At 37.7% G+C, this 25,070-nt stretch overlaps 1 long non-coding RNA gene across 1 annotated transcript in view; it reads left to right on the forward strand.

Moving 5' to 3' along the window:
• Positions 1–4,959: 4,959 nt before the first annotated feature.
• The window catches only part of LOC141417532 (uncharacterized), a 73,564-nt gene continuing 53,453 nt past the window's right edge, over positions 4,960–25,070 (forward strand). The window contains exon 1 of the long non-coding RNA XR_012442170.1: positions 4,960–5,261. This is a non-coding gene — a long non-coding RNA (uncharacterized lncRNA). The remainder of the gene's footprint in view (positions 5,262–25,070) is intronic.

Consider the following 25,070-nt stretch of genomic DNA (forward strand, 5'->3'; position numbering starts at 1 on the left):
TTGAAGCAAACAATAGAGTGACTTTCTAAGCAGATCAAAAATTCTACACTAGCCCAATAGCAACTCGTAATCCAGGGGTGTTTGCTAAAAAACAGGCACCACAGCCTGTGCCAGACCCTCTGGAATAGAGAAAGCTTTTCCCTTCCCTTTCCCCTTCCACTTCTCAGTGCTGTCCACAGCTGAAGTGGAGGCAGAGGGAGAGAAAAGACTGAATTGATTTTCTCTTTGAGATTCAGAAAATGCAACAGGAGAATGCTAAGGAGACACTTTCAGATTTGCGAGGAGGTGAAGCAAATTGTCCTGTCCTTCATATGCCTCTCCATCTTCCCTGCTAAGGAATCAAGAATTGCATCTTGGTTTTAGCCTCTCAAGGTTGATCCAGGACCAACTAAAGCAACCCCCCCCATACACAGATTTTGTGAAAAATCTAGAATCTTAGTCCCATTACAGATCCCAGAAGTAGAATCTGCATTGTAACCAGATTGATTCACTACCATCTCAGAACAATCAGGCAAGTGAGAGGGAGACCCGGCATGCTCTGACCCGAGCTATACCTACGTACGTACTGTGGGACAGCCAGTTATGCTATCTCCATAAGCCTCAGTTCCTTCATTCAAGCACTGGGAACTGAATCCCAATGAGTATTAAAATAGATAATGCATATAACATTTGGAAATGTATCTGACATATAAGCATTAGTGAATTCAGAAAGCATTAGTGAGCATGTAGGTTACAATGACTGATATTTAAAAGACAAGCTTAAGAATGATCCATAATGTTACAAGAATAGGGAAAGAGTACAAGCAATAAGAAAAAGAGACAAGAACATCGACTCTGAATGTCCCAACTATGAATGAGATGTGTAAGAGATGGGGCAGGAGACAATGGAAATTCACTACAATGTTCCAGAGCACATAAAATGGCTTTATATAAAGCCCAGCCGTGAATAGGCTTGAGAGACAGGCAAAAGTGTTACAAGCTAATTAAGAAAGACAATACAGAACTTATATGTGTCTGTGTGTGCATGCTTTGCTTAGTCATTTATCAAATATTTTGGTGTTGTTTGATTTGTTTTTAAAGTCGTTAAGGTAAATTATCACTTTATATTCTTCTCAATAAGTGTTATTTGTCTTTTTAATAAAAAAGATTACTGAATGGTAATCGCCCAGAATTCCTCACTCACTCACTTAACCAAATTGAACCCAAGATCCCAGTTATTCTTGTTAATAGAGATAATACCCCAGCAATTAAGAAGAAATAACTCAGCAGAGGTAACAGTGCAATAGAGAAAGGTATTCAAAAGTTTCAAATGCTCCCAAATATTGGTAAGGATGTACCACAAAAGCAGAAATCATGAAAATTGTTCCTAGAATTTACTTTAAGCATAATTCTGGCAAAGATGTGAGCCAATTTCTGAGGACAAGAGGTCAGTCTTTTCTACCTGTGTGTCCATAGCCTGAACCAGGCAGGTGGGTGTCCCATCCATGATGGAGTCATTGTAGCCTCCCAGTCCATGCTTCTGCCATTTAGACACTCTGCAATATCCTTACTCTAATTAATCGCCTGGGTAATAAACAGTGCCTGTTATTCACAGACAGGTGTATACCCTTGTCAAAGGTCTTGGCTAAATCATCTTGATTGTCTTTAATAACAACGTTAACGACCCTCTACATTAGCGTCAGGTTGTAAAACATCTTTCCTTGATATTTGTTCAATATTTCCATGAGAATTAGAAGCATCCATTACAGACTCTAGGATGCTAAAGGGCTCCTGGAACATGGTGCCATAATTCATGTTCAAAACTCAGCAGAAACCACAGCTACTTGGAGCCTATGCTATCACCTCCCAGAAAGAGAGAAAAATGTAGTCCTGAGCTATTGAGGAGATGTCTTCAACATTTCTCTTATGGAATACACAGATCCACAAAAAGGACATGAGATATTTGTGTGGTTCTCTACCATTCTAGACAGAGTAATAACCATGCCATGTAGGTGAGTTTTGCAGCCAAACTTCCTATTCTGGTACTGAATTTTATCAGTATTTTATCAATGTGGAGATATGCAATAGTACAAACATAAAAGAAATTTAAATTATCAGGAATGTGAATTAATCAAGATCTTAAAAATAGCCCAGAGTCTACGCAGGGAATATTAAACAACTTTGATTTCCATTATTATTATCATTATTAAAGATAATTATTAATAATTATTAAGATTCATTATTAAAGAATATATTCCCTATTACCATGCCTAGTGGTATTCTGAGGGATCCAGGAAGGTAAGGAAGAGTCTTGAAAGTTCCCTTCTGTAAAGAAACAGATATCTTCTTTTTTATTATTATTATTGTTGTACTGGGGGTATATTGTGACATTTACAAAAATTCTTACAATATACCATAGTTGAATTCACCCCTTCCATCACTCTCCTTTATCTCTCCTCTCCCCATTCCTGGAATAGTTACAACAGGTCTCAACAGGTATCTTCTGTTCATTCATTCAAAGTCTCAGTGAACTTAGGAGGAAACCTAAGTCATATCTGGACTTTTTCAAAGGGCAGAATTTTCAAGTTCTGATTCTTGTTTAAATTTGACCCAAATTTCTTTTGCCAAACCCACAAGTGCCCTTCTCAATAGCTGGCATATCTATATGATCTTATAGAATTTGTATGTTCTGTAACCTTTAGGATGGAAGGTAATATGACATCTTTCCTTCCTGCAGTCCAAATCCCACATCCACACCCCATATGTTCAACCATCTAACATAAACCTGCAGTTGAATTGTCTTATATCACCCAATGCTATCCAACCGAACAAAGAACTCATGGTCTGCCTCATCTCTTGCCCTTATTTTTCCTTATTCCAAATACCTCATGTTTGCTCCTGGTGACTAAGTCACTGGTACAGTATACTTTTCCCCATGTATGACCCCTCCTCCTTCTTTATTCCTTGAATCTGATGTATCACTTAGAAAGGTTTCTTTGTTGGGATTGTCCATCAGTTACTTTCCCCCTCTATTGCCAACATTCATTTAATAAATATTTGGGGGCAATCTTTTATATCTCAGCACTTTGGAAGGGCTGGACCTCAGGGTTAGAAGGACCCAGAAGTAGTTTTGTAATTAGAAATTCTACCATTGCCAGCGCACTCTGTAGTAGGATCGAACCGTCTGTGTCTATGCTACTGGCTGTGGGAGCCTGAGGAGACTAAGGTGAACTACTCTATAGAAAGATAGTATCATCTAAAGAGTCTACAATTCACTAGACATAATAAAAGACAAAACCAAAAGAAAAAAAAGGTAACAGAAAGCAATCAGATTTGATACAACTGGAGTTTTCAGAAATATACTTAAAATCATTATAGGTAATATGTGCAAGACAACAACTGATGAGATGAAGAATTTCACTGGAGAATGCAATTTCTATAAACCTACCAAACAAATCCTTTAAATAAATCTCTGAAATTATAGACACAATACAGTTTTCACAGCAGATTGGACCTAACAACTTTCATGAGGCCAACAGAACTTTTTTTTTTAATCAAAGCATGATCCAAATCACAAAATAATACATTTCATCTTTCTCAAAATCATAGTTTCAAAAGTATAACACAAGCCAGGCACTGGAGGCTCATGCCTGCAATTCTATTTGACTTTAGAAGCTGTGATCAGGATTGTGGTTCAAGGCCATCATAGGCAAAAAATTTGCAAGACCCCATCTCAATGAAAAAAACTTGGGCTTGGTGGTGTGTGCCTGCCATTCCATCTTTGCAGGAAGCTTAAAATAGGAGGATTGTGGTCCACTCTGGTCTAGGTAAAAATTGAGACCCTATCTCCAAAATAACCAGAGAATAAAAGACATGGCTCAAGCAGTAGAGCACCTGACTGGCAAGCATGAAACCTTGAGTTCAAACCTCAGTAACCAAAAAAAACCCAAAAAACACTAGCACACAGTGATATAATTCAGCACATTTGTAGACTAAATGAAAGATATTTTGTCATTTCATTATATATAATACATTTGATAACATTCAACCACTATTTATGATACAAATAACACATAAGGCTTACCAAAATAGAAACCTAAGGGAGCTTTGTTAATCTGGTAACAATTATTTATATTTTAAAAAGTAGCAGTAAAATTTAATGGAACTTGAAAACTTTCCTTTGAAACCAAGAAAAAGTCAAGGGTATTCATTATCACCACTTTTATTCAACACTGTACTCAAAGTCACACAGTGTTCAAAAGAACACTATCTTGATTTAGACAGATTTCTTTAAAAGGACATGGATGATACTAAACTGGAGGAAAATATTGCTAAAATCAGCTAGAATTTCTGTTTTCCCACCTTGAAAGTGAAAATTGAAGCCACAGAGTAGAAGGAAATATTTGTAATATGTAAATGACAAAAGACTTGCATCCAGAATATTTAAATAAGTCCTTTAAATTAATAAGACAAATGATAAAGTCTCAATTTAAACATAAGCAAAAGAGAGGTGCACACCTGTAATCCCAGAAGTTGGGAGGAGGAGGTAAGAGGATCCTGAGGTGAAGGCCAGCCTGGGTTTCATAGCAAGATCTTGTTTCAAAAACAAATAGTCAAAAGATTTGAGCAGACCCTTTCTGAAATGAGATATCTAAATGGACAATAATTAAATAGAACATGCTCAGCTTCATTAGTCATCAGGAAATAATGAGTTGGAAAATATTGAAATATAGCCACAAGGCTTATGCTAAAAGGACTAAAAGCAAGTGTTACAAAAAACAAAACAAAAAAAAATGGTTCAGCTAGAACTGTCCCCTGCTAATTGTGGGAATGTAGATTGCTACAACCACTTGGAACAAACTGTTCTTCAAAATGTACTGAAGGTGAATACACGACAAGAATTTCCACTCCTAGGTAGATGAGTACCAGAAATATTTATAGAAAGGCATGAGTGCAAGTTGTTGTGGCTGCACTGTTCATTGCAGACACAAACTGGAAGTAATTCAGTTATCTACTAACACTATAGTGCTTAAGTAAATTATAATCTATGGATTGGAATTCTACACAATGAGAATAAACAAATTACTGCTGTATGCAAAACGGATGAATCTATAAACAATTGAGCACTAAATGTCAGCTACCAAAGATTGCACAATATATGGTTTCGTTTATGTGCAGGCACACGCAAACGGACATTGATGGAACTGGAAGTCAGGAGAGCAGTGACCACTGGGGACCTGGCAAGTGGACGTGAAAGGACAAGAAGGAGCCCTGAGGTGGAGGTAATGTTCTGGTTTGTTGGTGGTAGTTTCATGGGTATTTTGACTTAATGAAAACTAAATTTATGTGTACGCTTTTTGGTTTATGCTCCTTTCTGTGCATTTACAATATTTGAATTAAAATTTGCTTAAAAGATGAGTTTCAAAAGGGAGTGATTGACAGTGTCCAGATTGAATAAACTGAAAATAGTACCATAATACTTTATTTTTAAGTGGAAGTTTTCATAACCTTGACAAGAATAATTTTAGTTTCCTTGTGCTAGCTAAGTCATTCTTCAACTCCTTTAAAGTATTTCAGTAAATATATTATTGTATTACTTTCAGTTTTTACTTTTGGCAGTACTGTGGTTTGTACTCAGGGCCTCGCTCTTGCTAGGCAGGAGCTTTGCCACAACTTCAGATTTTTTTCTTTCTTTCTTTCTTTTGTCCTTTTTCTTGAATAAGGTCTGGTCTCATACTGCAATCCTCCCGTATTGCCTCCCTTTTGGGATTACAGAAGTACATCACAATACCTGACTTACTTGTTGAGATGGGGATCTCACTAACTCAAAGCATGATCCTCCCAATCTCTGCCTCCTGATCCATTTTGGGTTAACTTTTGTACACAGTGAGAGATAGGGATCTAGTTTCTGTCTTCTTCATGTGACTGTTCAGTTTTCCCAAAACCAGTTGTTAAAAAGGTTATCTTTTTTCCAGTGTGTTATGGATATTCTTGTGAAAAATTCAGTGACTGTAGCTGTGTGGGTTTATTTCTGGATCTTCTATTCTATTCCATCGGTCTACATGTCTGTTTTTGTGCCAGTGATATGCTGTTTTTATCACTACAACTCTGTAGTATAATTTGAAGTAAGGTATCATGATAATTCTAGCATTGCTCTTTTTGCCAATGACTGTTTTGCCGATTCCTGGTCTTTTATGGCTCCATATGAATTTTAGGATTGATTTCTCTATTTCTGTGAAAAATGACATTGAAATTTTGATGAGCATTGCGTTGAATCTGTTGATTTTTTTTTTTTGGTAGTATAATGACATTCGCAACATTATTGCTGCCAACCCATGAATATGGGAGTCTTCTAATGTCTTATTTGGTTTTTCTCTTCTATATTTATAGTTCTCATTGTAGAGGTTTTCACCTCCTTAGTGAGGTTTATTCCTAGGTAATTTTTGAGGCTAAAGTGAACAGGATTGCTTTTGTGATTTCTTTCTCAACCTGCTGTTGGGATAGAAAAGCTATTGGCTTTTGTACATTGATTTTTTTTTTTATCCTGTTACTTTGCCAAATGTGTTTATCAGTTCAAAGAGGTTTTTGATGGAATCTTTATGGTACTTTATATATTGGATCATATCACGTGCAAATAGGAATAACGTGACTTCTTCCTTTCCTGTTTGCATTCCATTTATTTCTTTCTCTTACCTTATTGATCTGGCAAAGGACTCAAGCTCTATATTGAAAAAGAGTGGAGAAAGTAGATTCCCTTGTATTGTTTCTGACTTTAAAGTAAATGGTTTCTGTTTTTTCCCATTTATTATGATGTTGGCTATAAGTTTGTTATACATAACCTTTATTATGTGGAGGTATTTTCTTCCATTCCTACTTTCTTCAAGGTTTTTATCATGGGTTGTTGAATTTTGTCAAAGGCATTTACTGCATACATTGAGATAACCTTGTGATTTTTATCTTTTATTCTGTTTGTGTGCTGTGTTAAATTTAATTGATTTGCATATGTTGAGCCATCCTTGCATACTTAAAATAAAATCAGTTTCATCATGGCTTATGATCATTTTAATGTGTTGTTGAATTTGGGTAACAAGTATTTTATTGAGAATTTTTATGTCTAAGTTCATCAAGAAATTGGTCTATAATTTTCTTTTTTGTTGTATCTTTATCTGGTTTTGGTATAAGAGAAATACTAGTTTCATAGAATCAGTTTAGTAGTGCTCCTTCTCCTTCTCTTTTATGGACTAGTTTGGGGAGCACTGATGTTCCTTCTTTCAAGGTCTGGTAGAATTCAGCAGTGAATCTTTCCAGCCCTGAGCTTTTCCTCATTAGAAGACCCTTTACTTCTTCATTCTCATTGCTTGCTGTAGATCTGTTTAAGTTGTTTAACAACTTTATATCATCTTGGTTCAATTTTGGTGGAAATTATCCATTTCTTCTACATTTTCCATTTTTTTAGTATATAGATTTTCAGACTACTAGTAATGGTCTTCTGAATTTCATTGGTATGTGTTGTGATAACCCCTTTCATCTTTAATTTTATTAATTTGGGTCATTTCCCTATTTCTTTTGGTGAATTTAGCTATGGGTTTGTCAATCCTGTTTATCTTTCCAAAGAACTAACTCTTTATTTCATTGATTCTTTGTATCATTCTTTTAGTCTCCATTTTATTAATTTCTTTCTTGGTCTTTAGTATTTCTTTTTGTCTATTGCTTTTAGCTTTGTCTTATTCTTATTCAGCTAAGAGCTTGAAGTATGTCATTAAGTTATTTATTTGAGATCCTCCTAACTTTTTAATTTAAGCATTTATAACTAAAATTTGCTCTTAACATGCATGGCCTTCGCTGTGTCCCAAAGGTAAGTTGTGATTTCACTTTCATTTCCTCCTAGGAAGTTTTTGATCACTCCCCCCATTTCTTCTATGAAAGGCTAATCATTCTAAGGTGTATTGTTCAGTTTCCATGTGTGTGTCTATTTTCTGTAGTTTCTCTTGCTATTGATTTCTAGTTTTATTTCATTCTGGTCTATTAAAGCAAAAGATGCTATTTCAATTTTCTTGTATTCATTAAAACCTGTTTTTCTGGGTGCTGGTGGCTCACACCTGTAATCCTAGCTACTCAGGAGATAGAGATCAGAAGGATCATGGTTCAAAGTCAGCCCAGGCAAATGGTTCCAGAGACCCTATCCTGAGAAAACCCATCATACAAAAGGGCTAGTGGAGTGGCTCAAGGTGCAGGCCCTGAGTTCAAACTCCAGGACTTCAAAAATAATCTGTTTTAGATCCTAAAACATGACATAATTTGGAGAAGGTTCTATGAGCTTCTGAGAATAATGTATGTTCTATGGCTGTTGGGTGGAATATTCTGTAGATATCTGTTAAGTCTCTTTGATCTATAATGGCATCTAATTTTGATATTTCTTTGTTGATTTTTTTGTCTGGATGACCTATGTATTTATAAGAATGAGGTATTGAAGTCAAACACATTTATTGTGCTGGGGTCCAGGAGTGTTTGTTTTATGAAGTTGTGTGCACCAAAGCTTGGTGCATGTATGTTCAGGATTGTTATATCCTCTTGATGGAGTCTGCCTTTTATCAATGTGAAATGACTTCCTTTGTGTCTTCTTTTTTCATTTGAAATCCACTTTGTCAGATATGAGTATACTTACTCCAGCTTGCTTGAGGCTCCATTTGCCTAGAATTTCTTTTTCCATCATTTAACTTTAAGCCTATGTTTGTCTTTGCCACTGTGTTTCTTGTACACAATAAATGATTCAGTCTTGTTTTACAATCTGAACCACCAGTCTGTGTCTTTTGATTGGAAATCTATGAGTATAATCATTTAGAGTTCTTACTGACACGAATGTAGTAATTCCTGTCATTTTCTTGTTTTTGTAATGTTTCATGCTTTCCTAACCTCATTTGCTTATCTAGTTATCTAGTGAGATTTATTCTTTCTCGTATTTCTATGGTTGTGATTATCTTCCTCTTCTATGTGCAGAATTCCTTTAAGTATCTTCTGAAATTCTGACTTAGTGGTCATGAATTCCTTTCATTTTTATTTACCATGGAAAGATTTTATTTCAATTTTAATTATGAAGGATAATTTTGTTAGCTATAGTAGTTTGTCAGTTATTTTCTTTCAGAGCTTGCAATTATATGATATTTTCTGAAAGAAAATTATATTACAAGAAAATGCAACTATGTTTTCTGAAAAAAATCTTTATACATCATTATATTCCTACTTTTCTTTTAGAATTTTTGTTGAGAAATCTGCTGTTATTCTGATGGATTTGCCTTTATATATGACTGGATACTTCTCTCTTGTGGCTTTCAATATTCTTTCCTTGTTTTGTATATTTTATGTTTAGAGAAGTTCATTTTTGGTCTTCTCTGTTTGGTGTTCTAAAAGCTTCCTGTACCTGAATAACCATCTATTTCTTCAAATTTAGGAAATTTTATATTATAATTTTATTGAATATGCTGCTCCTGCCTTTATCTTGCATCTTTTCTCTTTTGTCAAAACCTACAATTCATAGACTTGGTCTTTTAATAGTGTTCCAGAGCTTTCCCATGTTCTATTTGTACTTTCTTATTGTTTTTCTTTTTAATCTGAATGTCTTCAAACCCTGATATTCTGTCTTCACCTTGATTAAGTCTATTGATGAGGATTTCAACTAAGTTTTACATTGGACTTATTGAACTTTCACTTCTAGAATTTCAATTTGATACTTTCCAGATCTGTATCGGTGAGATGACAGGCACATACCACCATTCTCAGCTTTATTAGTTGAGATGGGGTTTCACTCACTCTTTGCCCAGATTGGCCATGAACCATGATCTTTCCTATCTCCACCTCCTGAGTAGCTGGTGTTACAAGCATGAGCCATGCACCTGGTCTCATTCTTCAGAATTCTTTAACTGAAATTTAATCTGCTTCACTATCATTATTGTTTATTATTATAAATCATTAACTTTTGGAATTGTCATGTTGCCTTGTGGGTTTTTTCATATTTCTTGTGTTTTGTATTGGAGTTTGCACATAAGCCAACTCACTAGTTGGTGGTTTAAATCACCTACAATCTTTTTAAAATTTAAAAAAAAATTTTAAAGATTTTATTTTTTATTATTGTGCTATGGGCATAAAAATATTTTAACCAAAGTAAAATTTTCAACCCAGAAGGAGCCTGGTAAGCACTGACTTTTTGTTTTTGTGAAAGTTATGGAGAGGATCTGTTGACTTGCAATTCATCAACCTTATCTCCTCCAAGGATATCAGCATCTTCCCCACTCAGAACTGCATTGCTTAGATTTTGCTAATATCATCATCCTTCTACTCACCCTAGTGTGGAGTCTTCTTCAGTTCATTGGTTTTTTTTTTTATTCATCTTATCACTTACCAAATCCCTGTTTCCAACTTAAGTATATCTCTTGCACCAAACTCTCTCCTCTCCAACATTACGTTTCTTAGTTGGTTGAAGATCTAATAAGGTCTTGATTAAACTGTTTCAGCAACTTCCTAACTGATTCCTCTCTTCTATCTGTTTCTTTGTATTCTAGTTTCCAGTACTAGAAAAATCTTACTGGAAATAGGGCTCAGAAAATGTAACTCACTTTTTTGTGATTCCATATCGCCAAAAAAATAATAACAATGATATAGCCTTTATACTAGGTCCTACCTAACAACTCCCATTTGCCTTTTTATATTTTCCTCCCACCATGGCAGTTTCTCTAGTGATGGTTTTCCACAAATGCTCTGAACCTTATTATCTCCCTTGCCTTTGTTCATGCTTTCTTTTATTGACACACCTATTCCTATCTTTTATATCTATGAAAGTCCTGGTCTCAGACTTGATTAAAATTACATACTCTTGACAAGTATTTCCAGTTCTTCAAAACATGCTTACTTGACTCTCTTTTTCCTGTCCCCCATGTCCTCTAATAGTGGCTTTATTTAAGCATATGTCATGGTCTGGCTTGAATCATTAGTACTTATATCTGTCTGTCTCATGCTCTAGGAAGTACATCTCTAGAGGGAGGAGATAGGGGTCTCATTACCTGTTGTTTCTTCCTCCATTGCCCCGTCTCTGGCATATACTAGTTGATTGACTTGACTCTTACTATAATAGCCATAGCCATAGTCATCATCTTCCCTGCTGTGTCTGTATTTAACATTGGATTGCACAATTTAGTTTTCAAAACAATGCTAAGTGAGATGCTATCGTGGTGTAGGAAAAGCAAACCAGCCTAGGGATCTGATCACCTGGGTTTAGGGTCTAGCTCTGGCACTAAATTTTGTAATTTTTGCAAGTCATGTTCTCTTTCTGATTCTCACATACTGAACTATAAAAAAAAAGGACGTGGACTAGTTCCACATTTCCAAAAGTATGTCCCATGAACACTAGTCCTCTGGATGCACTTTCCACCAGAAAGGATTTTATAATCTATTAAATCACAGAAATGTCAAATAATATGTGCCCCTTGTAGAGATTTGCACTATACCAGGGTTTTTCAAATTGTAGGTCAGAAACAATTAATAGGCCATGAAATTAACTGTGTTTCAATGAATATTTTTAAATAAATTAGAACAAGAGGTATCATACGTCATTCCATATAATAAGTATAGTATGATTTTAAGAAACTTTTATGTTTTATAGATTGGGGGGGTTGCATGTGTATGTCTTTCTTATGGGAGGTTTTGGTTAAATGCTTTGGAAACACTGCACTCCACACTAGCATATTAAAGGCTCTAAATTATCTTGCACTAGACTCCCTATTCAACTCTTTTATTCTAAGCTTTTACAAATTTAAATGTTACCCCTCCAAGTACACACATATTTTTTTTCTTGACATATTGGCATATTGCAAGCCATGATTGTCCCAAGAAAACACACATCAGGAAATAAATTCTAGTTTACATCATCTTAGAAATTTCTTTATTCCCAAGCACCCTATCACTCTGTGACTTGAGAAATCAGCCAACCTGTAAGTTATAGCACTGTTACTTGCTGCAAAATTCTCACTGCTTACAGAAGACCTCTGGGAAATCTGGATTTTTCTCTTTCTCTTTCTACTTCCAGAATACTTTTCTTTTACTCTTACACAGCATATGGCAACAAGAGAAACTCCTTCATCAGGCTTACTAGCCAGGGCCCAGTGAACCCCTTAGCTGGCACAGAAGTATGATGAACATGTCAGGAGGAAGACTAGCCAAAGGACAATTGTGGCTGTCACTGATGGGTCCATCTGGGTCTTCTTCCTTCTCAGAAGCTGCTCTCCACCCACAGTTCCTGGTGCATCTATAGGAGACACCGCAGAAAAGCCCTTTGCTTCCCTCTATTACACAAACACAGACATGATGCTGGAAATGGGATTTGAAACAACTTCCAATGTGGTGGGTTATCCCAGTGTTTCCATAGTGAGCCCAAACATGAGACAGCCAAGACATTGGCAGATTGACAGAGGGAAATAGAGCATAGGAAGTCAAGTTTTTAAAATAATTTTTATGAGGATATATTCATTATATAGGGGGGATTCACAGGACAATTCCAATTAGACTTATATTATACATTCTTTACATTGCCCATCATTCTCTCCCCTTCAACCCCCTCCCTGCCCCACTTAAAACAATTGCAAGAGGCTTCTTAGTTCTATTTCATATAGGAATATGAAGTCCATCTACTGTATACCAAAAATGGATGCAACTGGAGGATATCATGTTAAGTGAAGAATACCAGGTTCAGAAAAAGAAAACCACAGGATTCTCTCATATGTGGAAGATAAATCCAAAGATAAACATATACACAAAAACAAGCATGATCATATACAAACTCAGATGTAGAACATATCTGTAATAGTGGAACTACTCTGTGGAGCCAGGGAAAGGAGGGAAAGAAAAGAGAATGATAGAGCAGCAGTGATATTGTATAATATAAGATGTGAAGGTAGAGGATACAATGATGTGTACTGAAAGCTGTTGAAAGTGGGGGTGGGTGGGAGGTAAAGGGGTAAGGGAGAGTAATGCAAGGGTTAAACAGACCAAAGTAAAGTATACTCACAGATAAATGGAAGTCAAGTGTTTAAACAGCTTTGCTCCCATGGTTGTCACCCCCTGACCAGGAAATTCTCCCATGTGGAGAAGGGAGTCTCTTCTCCTAATGCCTTGCTCTCTGCAGACCTTGAAGTGATATGCACCTTTAGGAAGTCAGATATGGAGTGATCCTTAGCAGCATTCGGACACTGTTCTTGTAAGGCATGTGTTGGCAGCCCTGGGTGACCAACCTTCCCTGCAGTGTGTGTCCTCCTCCATGCTATCACCATGGCTTTTCCCTGCTTGACTGTTGTGGCTCCCTATAGCCTTTCCTTTCTGGAACAGAACAGTCAGTAAATGAGATATAAATTGATGTAGCAGAGTGGCAGAGACTCTTGGAGTAGAATTGTATATAAATGAGGAAATCATCAGGACATAGCCTCATATTATTCAAGTCAGTTTGGCTTGGTTTTCCTTCTGTATCTTCCTTGGACAGTTGCTCAGGACCTCCTGTCTATTTCTCCCTTGCTTATCCTCAAATAGCCTGGAGCTATTTCTCTTAGCTCCCTTGACACCTGGGAAACACAGCTTATCCTGGGTAAGGCACAAGACCACCCCTTATCCCCAGGTTAAAATTGTTTCTCTATTTTTAAATCACTTAAGGCCCAACTTGATAACATCACCAAGTCTTCACTGCAGAATTGCGCTGAATTAAACTTGTTTTCCCCTATCACACAACCCAGAGACAGGGTCAGATTAAGTTTCCTTCATAGTGCTCTTTCCTCACCACACCCTATGACCCTCAGAACTTTATCCTCTTCCCCATCCTTTCTCTCAAATGCCATTAATCAGCTCATAAGAGGAGTACTCATTTCCAGGTTAATCTCTTCTCAAGTCAGTTTTGGAAAAATTCACTTACCTTGGGTCAGCAAAGCATTAAAAATTCTTTAGAATGTAGGTTGACAGTTTCTTCCAAAACAGAAATAATTTGAATAAACAACTTGGATGGTGTACACTAAGCATGACAATTTATGCTTTATTCTACAGGTATAAGAGAATGAGGACATTTTTCAGAGTAAGAGAAAAAAATTATGACAAATGTGTGTGTGTGTGTGTGTTGTTTCCTTCTGGAACAAATAGTTTCCAAAGAATGAGTATTAGTCAGAAACAAAACCAGTAGTAGGTGTGTGTGGTGACACCACCAGTATGTGTGTGTGTAAGAGAGAAACTGAAACAAAAAGACAGAGACAGAAGGAGAGAGAGACAGAGAGAGTGAGGTGGTGGTGGTGGTAGTGGCTCACAGGACAATGAAGGCTAAGAAGTCCTAAGATCTATAGTCTGAAAATGAGAGACCTGGGAGAACCAATGTTTAGTTTCAGTTAAACAGTAAGAAGGTTCAGAACAAAAAGCTCATATTTTAGTCTTTGTACAAAGGCCAGGAAAAGAGAAAAACAACAACAACAATAAAAAACAATGCCCAATGCAAAGATTCTGTTCTATTTTATTTAGGTCTTCAATTTGTTGGATGAATACCACCCACTTTAGGGAGGGTAATCTGCTTTACTCAGTCTACAGATTTAAATGCCAATTTCATTCAGAATCATCCTTTCAGACACACCCAGAATAATGACTGAAGGACTGTCTGGGCACTCTCTGGTCCAGTTAGGTTGATACATAAAATTAACTACCACAATAAGGCTATTTGGACTACTAGCCTTCTCATTTGAAACAAGGAAGGGGTTAGCAAAGATAGGAGAAATCACTGCATCTGAAAGAGGGAATAGAGGAAGAGGGGTTGCTGTCAGGGCATGGTTAATGCATTACTGAAGGGGTCAGGTTGATCAGCAGCTGGTACAGTCAGTGTAGCTAATGTAGCCAGCACAATCAGACCAACAAACAAATGGCCAGAGAGATAAGCAGCCAGTTAGCCAGAGCAGAGTTCCTTAAAGTTTCCAACAGTCCAAACCCTAAATTTTGGGGACAGGTTAAATTTAGGAAGAAGATTATGGCATTGAGAAGAGGGTACAAATGGGCCACACAGGTGAGTGTAGCCTGTTGTTAGGAGAACTCAAGGAAGCTGAGAACAGTATGGATAACTGTGCATCAAGTATTAAGTGCAACAAATTAAGTAGAAATAACTTTTCTTAACAAGACTGATTCAAATGTGTCACATTCAGTGTCATGCAATATGCAGATATATAAATGCAAAGATACAGAAATAGCTAAAAGGTAATAATTTAACAGTAATAGCAGTAACTTTTTAAGGAAAATGCTTGAAACAATGTAAATTAGAGTTACATAAATATAGAGGGATACTGTGACCACTGGTATCCAACCTGCTTTGAATACAGTATTATCACAGAAGATCACCAGCCTGTAAAATCAGACATCAGCCCAAGGAGCAGCTGTACAGAATAGAACCAGCTCTAAGATTTTGCCCATAGCTATCCATCGCCATGTTTTCCTAATGTCTTTATATTACTGCTTCACATTTGTGTTGTAAATATTTTCATTATGAATATATGTAACTAGGTTCAGTGTTTAGTAAACCTCTGTATAATTCAACCATTAACTTATGTAGGCTTTTGTTAATTATTTAGTTCCCAAATTTCTCTTTATAATCAGTTTATTGGTAGATTAGATGGTTTTGTTGCCTAAACAGGATCAATCTTGACCAAGTCACCCAGACAATGGCCCCTCTGATACCTTCTGAAGGCTCTGAGAAGGATCCTTTTCCTCCACCCATAATCAAAAGGCAGGAAAATAAAGCAAAGAAGACAATAAAGGCACAAAGCAAAATAGGGTTTATTGAAACAAAAGTAGTGAAACAAAGTCAATCACCATGACTGTGAAGGGCTTGTTGGGAATATCGAGACCACCAAAGTGCACACAGATAACAAAGTAGATAGGAGAATCAGAATCGGAGAATGGAAACAAAAAGTCTTCTCAAGGGAGAGCAAAGTTAGAGAACAAAAAGACTTCTCAAACAGGAAGGGGTTTGGCACCCCACAGCTGCCTCTCCAGTTTCCCGCATTCAGCTGCTGCCATGAGTACCTGCTCAGGGTCATTAACCCCTCACCCTCCTGTAACTCTAACTCACTATTTTAACTTGTGTACCTGTTAGCTCTTGCTCCCTAACAAACCACCCCCAATACGTGGCCTTTAAAAACAACATTTGTTATTTTTCATGAGTGGGTTGCCTGGGCAGTTCTAGGCAGTTTTTCTGGGATGAATTGGTTGATCGTTGTGGTTAGCTTGTCGCTCATCTTGGCTACTTGCTCTTTCCTTACTGGACAGTTGATGACATCTACTGGGACAGTAAAGGTGACTTGTTCACATGTCTCTCATCGCAGCCTAGCTGGCCTGTGTCTTTCTTATAGTGGTGGGCACAGTATTCACCAGAACAGCAAAGGAGGGCTAGTCACAAAACACAAGTCAACTTAAAATTTTCAAGCTTCTTCCAATGTCACATTTGCTATTGTCTTATTGGCCAACAAAAATTACAGGAGCAAACCCAGAGTCAGTGTGGGAGGGGATGAACCAAGGAGAATTATCCCTGACTTTTTGTTAGATATTATACTACAAGTGTATTGGTGCCACCACTACAACTTGCTTTTGCATCTTCCCAGTCAATCCATGTGAATTTTGAACAATAGCTTATGTGCCCCATCAGCAACATGCCAAGTCTGATAATGTCACCCCTCCATAACACGAGTGACTACTGCAAATGGATGAGAGTTCCACACACATTAGAACCGTCCTCTCACCTCGAAAAAGGGCTCTTCTTTTTCATTAAATGAAATTTGATTATGGGAAAACTTACATTCAAAGTCTCACTTTCTGCTTCATGCCCTTTGATGACTCAGCAGTATGTGGGAAAGATACATAAGGGAACAGAAACTTAATATATAAATTCCAAATTTATAGAACAGAAAGTTAGGGAGTAGGGAGTGATTCACCCATCACAATGGAATCCTTTGCTCTTAAACCAAGATTCTTTAAAACAGCCAGCTCCCCAGGGCCTCCAAAACAAAACTCATCCCCAAACTACCACACATACATTCTGGAAACTACCTGTGCTGCATTAGAGCAAGGTACACTGTATTGATTATTCTCTTCCTGGCTTCCACTCGACCTGAGGGTCAGTATAGGGCTGTGTCCTACATGGAAGAGCTATGAATCAAGCAACAATGTTATGCCTGAAGAATACCTATGAAACTCATACCATTCCACGATTTAAGTGTGTGAAATCATATGGTCTAGTGAAGCTAAAACTATCTCCCTTCCAAAAGGCGGGACCTGAGTTTGAGCATCAGCCTTCAGTCAGCAAGAGATGTGGGGGACAGGTGATATCCAACAGGCAGACAGGGGCAGAACTGAAGGTGTCCTCCCTGCATCTCCCAGGGTACTACCCCAGTGTTCCAGCCCCCACGGGGAACTACTTCTTTCTCTCTTCCTCTGTTCTCATCTTTGCCATGATGAATTTGCCCCCACTTGATTGACACAGTCCTTAAAGAGCAGGCATCTCCGTTCCTGAGCTGTGTGTTCATGCATTGCAATGCAGGAGACTGGAGTCCATCAAGGGGAAGAATTGCAGTGCTGTGGCCCGTGTCTCACAGCCTGTTTCTCCTTGGTGCTGCCCCCGTTCCATTCCACTAGGTGGTTGTGAGCCAGCAGGTTATGTAACATCCTATAGAAGGCTCCTATTTAAAACTCTGAGAGGTGACAGCCCACATGATAAGCAGGCTTCACTCCGTCAAGCGAACATCTCCAAAGTGTCTGCATTTACCGGGTTGCTGTTTTCTTTCTGTAGTCCATCAGGGCTGCACTCAGCTATTCAGGCCCTTCCATGGGATGGGAGTTGCTGTGTCTCAGCAAGGGGCTGTCAAATTGTTCCACTTTCCTGCCTAATTCATGTGAGGGTATCCATATTTATATCGATCTAAGCACATGAATGGCACTCACACGCTAAGCATCGACTTGGCAGAGATAATCCAAAGGGAGTTTGCACTGACTGCAAATTTCAACTCACCCACAAAATGCATCTATTTAGCCTGGTGCTGATGTGATTTGTTTCCCCACTATAAACAGAAATCACATCAGCAATGTGTGTGTGTGTGTGTGTGTGTGTGTGTGTGTGTGTGCATACACACTCATAGATTCTCTTTCTTATGTTAACTGTTTAGAAATCCCATCTATTACACATTTTGGCAGTTTTCTGCTGCAAATTACCTATGGGTTAGTGGTTATGGCTCCTATCATTGACATGGCAGTTGAAGCCTTCATCTAGTGCACACTTGGATACAACCCCTACAGCCCTGATGATGACCAGTCTGAGGAGAGGAGGGAAGCTGGCACGCTCTGTGTCTTCTGGCTCTGTTGAACAATTGCTATCCTGTGCCTTTGTCTTTGACATTTTTTTTTTTTGCAGTACTGGGGCTTGAACTCAGGGCCTTCACCTTGAGCCACTCCACCAACTCTATTTTTTTGTGAAGGGTTTTTCAAGATAGTATCTCACAGAACTCTTTGCCCGGGCTGGCTTCGAACTGCAAACTTCCTGATCTCTGCCTCCTGAGTAGCTAAGATTACGGGAGTGAGCCACTGGTGCCTGAGTTGTCAGTGACCTTTGCGATGCACTGCGCCTTTTCTGGTCCTTGCCATTTTCCTCTGTCATCTTGTCCTGATAACCATTCCAGCATGTTCCATGTGAGCCACCAGCAAACATTCTGTGTCCCCTTTGTCCCAACCACTGGCCACTTCAGTTCTGTTTGTCTTCTTTCATCCTTTAGTTGACTCCCTGACAGCTCAGATCTCCCAGTTCCTCAGCACCTGAGGTGCCCAGATTCTCAAACCTGCCTTCAGACCCATTGATCTTGGCACCTCGTTCAACTGGGCTACTCCATTGCTAGCATGCCCTCCTGCCCACGGTGCGTTTGCACCAGGGAAGGAAAATGCAACTCTCCTCTGTTTTTTTCATGTTAAACTTGCTTTCTTGGATATTCACCCACCATCCAGCCACCACTAACTCTGGTGTAGTGTCCTGACTTCTAGGGTCCACAAATTTGATATAATCTTGATATGTCCTTCCTCTTCTCTCTGGAAACAATTGGAACCAGGAAGTATCTATCACCTGTTCTGGCTGAGTACAATCCAACATTTACACTATCATGTATTCTGTATCTTACTGGTGTTATATAATACATTTTTTGGCCTGATTCTTTTCTTCACTCAAAACCCAGTACTTGTAAGTCAAAACCTTCTATTTTCAAGACTACTACTTCTGCTATACATTAAATTATATGTTTGTAATAGTATAATATATTTCTCTGTTTTTGTATTTTTCCACCCTCTGCCAAAGACAGTGCCTGTCAGAAATGGTTGCCTAAGTCTTGCCATGAAAGATTATAAGTACATGAACAATAGATCATCTGAGGACAGGGGAAAGAAGAAAGAATTAGTATCTAAAACTTTTATCTACCTCATTCTTATGAGAAATCTGCATTCATTTTTTTCAGCACAAATAATATTTGGTATGATTATGGATGTTCAATTATGTACCACCACCAACCACCATCAGTTACAACAACAACAATAATAAAACTAAAAGTGTATATGTTTGGCTAGTTTACAATGAAGAATTTTTCATATCTATTTTAAGAGTATGGACTTCATTGTATTTGCGTGTCATAAGGAGCCAGAGTTATGCATGGTATCTGTAGAGCAGATGCCAGTTTGGAAGAGGCAAGGACATGGTCCACCTTGTTCATCATGTATGCACACTGAGCATCCCCAGCATGCTGATGTGGGTCTCTGTGAATGTTGATTGAGTGACTGATGGACTCCTCCCTTTTTCTTGGACCACTGAGATGGCGTTCCAAGCAGGGCAGGATTAAAATATACTGATTCGTGTTTTGTCTACACCAATATGCTCTCTAGAAAAGACAGATGCATCTATGATAAATCAGAGTTTTGGAATCCTCACTGGCTCTGACGGCAGGAAACAAAAGGTGGCTGTCAAAACGAGCTATGCTTACAGCTCACAAATGCCCAACACAGCTGACTCTAATTGAACCTTCATTCCCAACCTGTTATGTCCACTTTACCACCTATTGCCTCTGAAATTCTGAAAATTATGTATTCACTGTGTCCTCTTGTTCAGATCACGGTATGCTTTGTTTTCTCAAGACCCTTGTTTTCTGGTTACAAAATAAATTCTAAATTAAGCCTGAGAAAAAGGAATACATCTAAACCACACTGCTCAAGAAAAGATAATTAACAAAAACCTATTGTTTCCCGAAAGAGGAATTCAAGACCAAGCAAGCCTGTGTGCTTCGACCGCCTTACTTTTAGAGCAAGATGAGAAGTCACCCCTTGTAAAAACCAGTCTTCACAGACCATACTAGGTGCTCAGTGAAAAATCACATGGCTATTTAAATAGCCTCTCTTCAAAGTGTCACCTCTCAGAAGAAATCACCCAGACCTTGCTTCCCAACTCTCCTTGGACCACCAGGATTAGTGTGTGCCTGTAAAAAGAGGAAATGTTCTTTTCAGATGTAGGAAAGGATTTCAGGAAAGGTGGGCAGAAGCATCTTCCAGAGCTCAGAGGCACTGGAGCAAACTGATCAAAAAAGAGGCCTGTTGAGGTTTGCCCCCCCACACCAGATATGCACATTTGCAGAGTTCACCCCACTTTGCTCTTAGAATAGCCCAGTCAAGCATGAGCAGCTGTAGAGAGCCAACTGTGTACATCTTCCACATGTAACCTTCCCCCTTCAGGTTCAAAACAAGGCCCAATTAGGCAAATCACCTTCACATTTTTTTTTTATCTTATCTCTTCCATGTAACTCAAACTTGAATAATTCCTCTTATCACCCTTCTAAATCTATCCAGATCTGTAGATAACATTGCCCTATAATTTGTTATATTTTTAAATCAACTCAATTTGTATTAGATGCATTTATTTCTTAAAATACATTTATATCAATAATAATGTAATACAAATTCAAATCACAAGGGGTTTCTATGTGCTCTATAAATAAAAAGTGTTTCCTAGGGGCTTTGGGAAGTTGCTGATACCTCTGGATTCAGACTGCCTGGACTAAATCCTGCTGCTGGTATTTCCCAGCTGTGTGAATTCTGAATCTTCAATTTATCTTTCACAAGATGGGAACAGTAGAACTCTATTTCATTGAGTTGTTGTGAGGATTAAATGATTAAATATAAGCAGTGTCCTTATTACCCAGGAGAAAATATGGGCTTAATATGTTAACTAATTAGTATAATTTACCCCTTTCTAGCACCTCATTTAATGTCTGTAGCAGTCAGATTTTTATTACTTTAATGGAATATATTAGGCTGGGAAACTTTATAAAGAAAAAAATATTTATTTCACTCACGGTTCTGGAGGTCTGAGGTCTGGTGAAGACCTCATTGCCACCAGAGTCCTGAGGCAGCACAGGGCATCACATGGTGAAAGACAGGGATCATGTGTGTGTGCATCTTTTCTGATCTCTCTCTCTTATAAAGCCATCAGGACTCACTCATAGAGGTTTCACCTTGAGGACATTATATAATCCTAATCACTTGTCAAAGGTCCCACCTATAAACACCACAGTTGAAGTCTCCACCTCTTAATTTCTGCCAATGGACATTACAGTTCAACGTGTGAGCTGTTGGGGCACACACTTGATCCATATCCAAACCAGAGCATTATACCTTATAGAACCCAAAAATGTTTCTGGGGTGCCCCACTGAGCACCATAAAAGATCACAGGAAATTAGAGAGGGAAAGAAGCCTTCTTATCGTTAGGCCTCAGCTTCAATGCCAAGTTCTCAGAACAGAGTCTTGTTTCCCTGATCGTCCTAGGTCCACTCTGCCACGTGCTCCCCTAACTCCTTATCAGGGCACTTCCAATGGTTTCATTTATCAAATGAAATTTTTATCAGACTCAACTGCCCATACTGATTTCACTTATTTATCTATGTGCTAAATGCTCATACATTGCTTTTATCAAAAATAATACCCTTACACACATATGTACATGTATATTGTTCTAGACTATAAAATAAGTACAAGGGCTTGGCCTGCCTTTCCTTGGCTGTATGCCCACTGCCTCATATACTGTCACTGAGATAAATATTTGTTGAATGAATAACTAACTAACTAAATAAATGCTATTATTTTGCAGCGCTAATTGATAAAGTGCTTTCCCAAGGTCACACAGGTACTAAGGAGCAGGGTCATGAAGAAGGTCTGTATGAGCTCTGTTGCCAGACACCACCATGCAACAGACTAGAATAGCTGTGAATGACTATAGAACCTTGGGAGTCCCCCATACCACTTGAGAAGTCCATGGGTCAGAATTATTTTCATAATTATGCTAAGAATGCTTTTTCATTTTTAACTTTACTGACATTGGCATTGATGATAGGAAAATAATGGCCGGTAAAACCAGTGGCCTCTTGACACAAATCAAGGCAGTTTCATTCATTGTGCTCACAGCCATCGTGTTATTCTTCATTGCCACACACTTGTAGTAAGGGAACGAAAAGCCAGCTCACTTAGGAATGTTCTCTGATAAAACAGTAAAAACATGGGAATTCTATCAAATCTCAGTCCTTAAATACAGATCTTCTTAATATTCTGTGTGACAAAAACTGAGGTACACATGAAGCAGAGAAGCTGCAAAAATCAATATTATGGTTATTTCCATGAACAGCCCATGTGGAATTCAGTTGGGAGCTGAACTAACCACTTTTTTCTTGGAACACAGTTTTGCTTGAAAGAACAAATTCCAAACAAACTATGGTTATTCAGACTTGGGCATTTGGCAGGCATCTTCTCAAAAATGAGCAAAGGGAGCCTGTCAGTTAAAGGAAAACAACTGAGAAGATTGGTTGCCAATGATAAAGTTGAGTTGCTGAGCAAAAAAAAAAAAAAATCAGAATTAAAAAAATATGTAATCTGTCTCTTGAACTTGACAGCTTCCCAATATCAAAAGACTTTTCTGATGTGATCAGTAATTATGTTAATAGATGTGATTTTTTAATAATGTGGAATGAAATGTGTCTGCATTTGAAAGATGTGAATAACTCAGCAAATGTGTATTGTCCAAATTTCCAATGCCCGGTGTTATGAAATCATGTTAGATGAAAGACCCATTGAGAATGCAAGGAACACCAAGTTTTATTTAACAAAGTATGAGGGCTTGCTGATAGGGTTTCACATTCCACATTAAAATTAACATTTAAGATTCTTCTGCCACCTGTCAAGTTTTGGTGTAGTATCAAAGAACAAACATTCTTAGTTACCTGAAAAGACTAGCCAAATAATTCTTCCTTTTCCTACTACATATCTGTGTGATGCCAGATTTTCACATCAATCAAAACAACTTATTCCAGCAGATTGAATGCAAGAGCACATAGGAGAATGCAACTGAATTCTATTAACTCAGACATTACAAAGATTTGCAAAACAAAAAAAATGACACTTTGTATGTTTTTTGTTTTGAATAATATGGTTACTTTTCATGACTATCTTCTTGCTAACATGTAAACATTTATTATTTTTACTTTAAAAATATTCTTATTTTTGTTTTTATTTCTAATATAGTAATCACTGATAATAATAACCTATATATAGTAATAATTCTTTGAGGACTTTATTTTGAAATGTATGAAGAGTTGCTGAGAGCAAGAAGGTTTTACAGATACAAATGCGAACCTAACATGCAGTGTTTAAACCCGCAAGTGCTTATAGAAGTACAAGCTCTCCCAGCTGGTGAGTTAGCGCTCACAGCCTCTGCCATTGGTTATGTGATTCTGCAAGGTGGCCTTAGTATCACTTAAAAAGTAGTGAGCTGTCTCTACAATTTAAAAATTAATAAATAACACAATTTGTATTGATGTGGATACGTGTTTAAACAAACAGACAAAAAATACCCTTCAAGGGTAAAAATGACAAAGATATATTTGGCAGTCTTCCTAAATACACATTTCAGGTTGCTTGGGGCTCTTTTCCACACCTCTTCACTCAAGAATTCAGGTGAGTGGAGCTTAGAGTACATGAAGCTCTGTGGGTTGCCAGAGGAGGAAAGGACACGGTGAAGTCTTCATTTTAAGAGAATCTGCTCTTAACCAGCTACCACCAAAAGGCTACATGTCTCTGCCATTTACATTTCTTTCCTGAAGAAAATTTCATAGCCCTCCCTGATTTGGAAGGGGTCAGGAAGAAGTTGCCATCCTCCCATGAAACCTTGACCTAGGAAGTAGAAGGTTGGCATGGATATTCGTGGCAGGCAGTGTGTATCAGCCGCTTTAATGTTTACCACAACAGGAATCCTCTATCCACAACAAAAGCCCCATTTATACAATTTAATGACATCTGACTCTTGACTTGTTCATTTCTCACTTTTTATGGTTAAGTAACTTTGAACAAGCTTTTTTGTGTTTTGTCTTGGGTTTTTTTTTTTTTTACATTATTTCACATCTTCATTGTTCTATTCTCATATTTGTAGTTTTAGCTTATGTTAAATTTTACTCTATTAACAAATTATTCTAATTTTAATTGTTGGGTATTTGGGTGGTAAGTAGCTACTCTTTCACTAACATATATGACATAGCAATATATATCAATGTAGGAAAATATTTTTAAAATTTTGGAGGGAACATTACTAAGTCAAGACTTAGATAGATTTTTGTTGGATGACATGTGCTCCATTTACCCAGCATTGCATAAGCTTTTGTGGATGGGATCTGACCTTATTTATTTCTGTATTGCTAGGGCCTAACTAAGTATCTGGAATTTGGTAGGCACTCAATACTTGCCTGTTGAATGAATGGTTCTTGCCATATTGCTTTCTAGAATTATTACTCCAATTTGCAATGCCACCAGTACAGAATTTTATTGCTCTAACAGACTCTTTAATAGTTTGAGCAGTGGTTTGCTTTTTCATTTATGTAATGATTAGCAGGGAAACATATTTCCAAGTTTTTTCTGTTATTCTGTCTTTTCTTGCTTGTACTCTACTTAGTAAAGTAAATCTGACAATTCTTCTTAGCAATTA

Source organism: Castor canadensis, chromosome 2 (genome assembly GCF_047511655.1).
Source record: "Castor canadensis chromosome 2, mCasCan1.hap1v2, whole genome shotgun sequence".
NCBI classification, from domain to species: domain Eukaryota; kingdom Metazoa; phylum Chordata; class Mammalia; order Rodentia; family Castoridae; genus Castor; species Castor canadensis.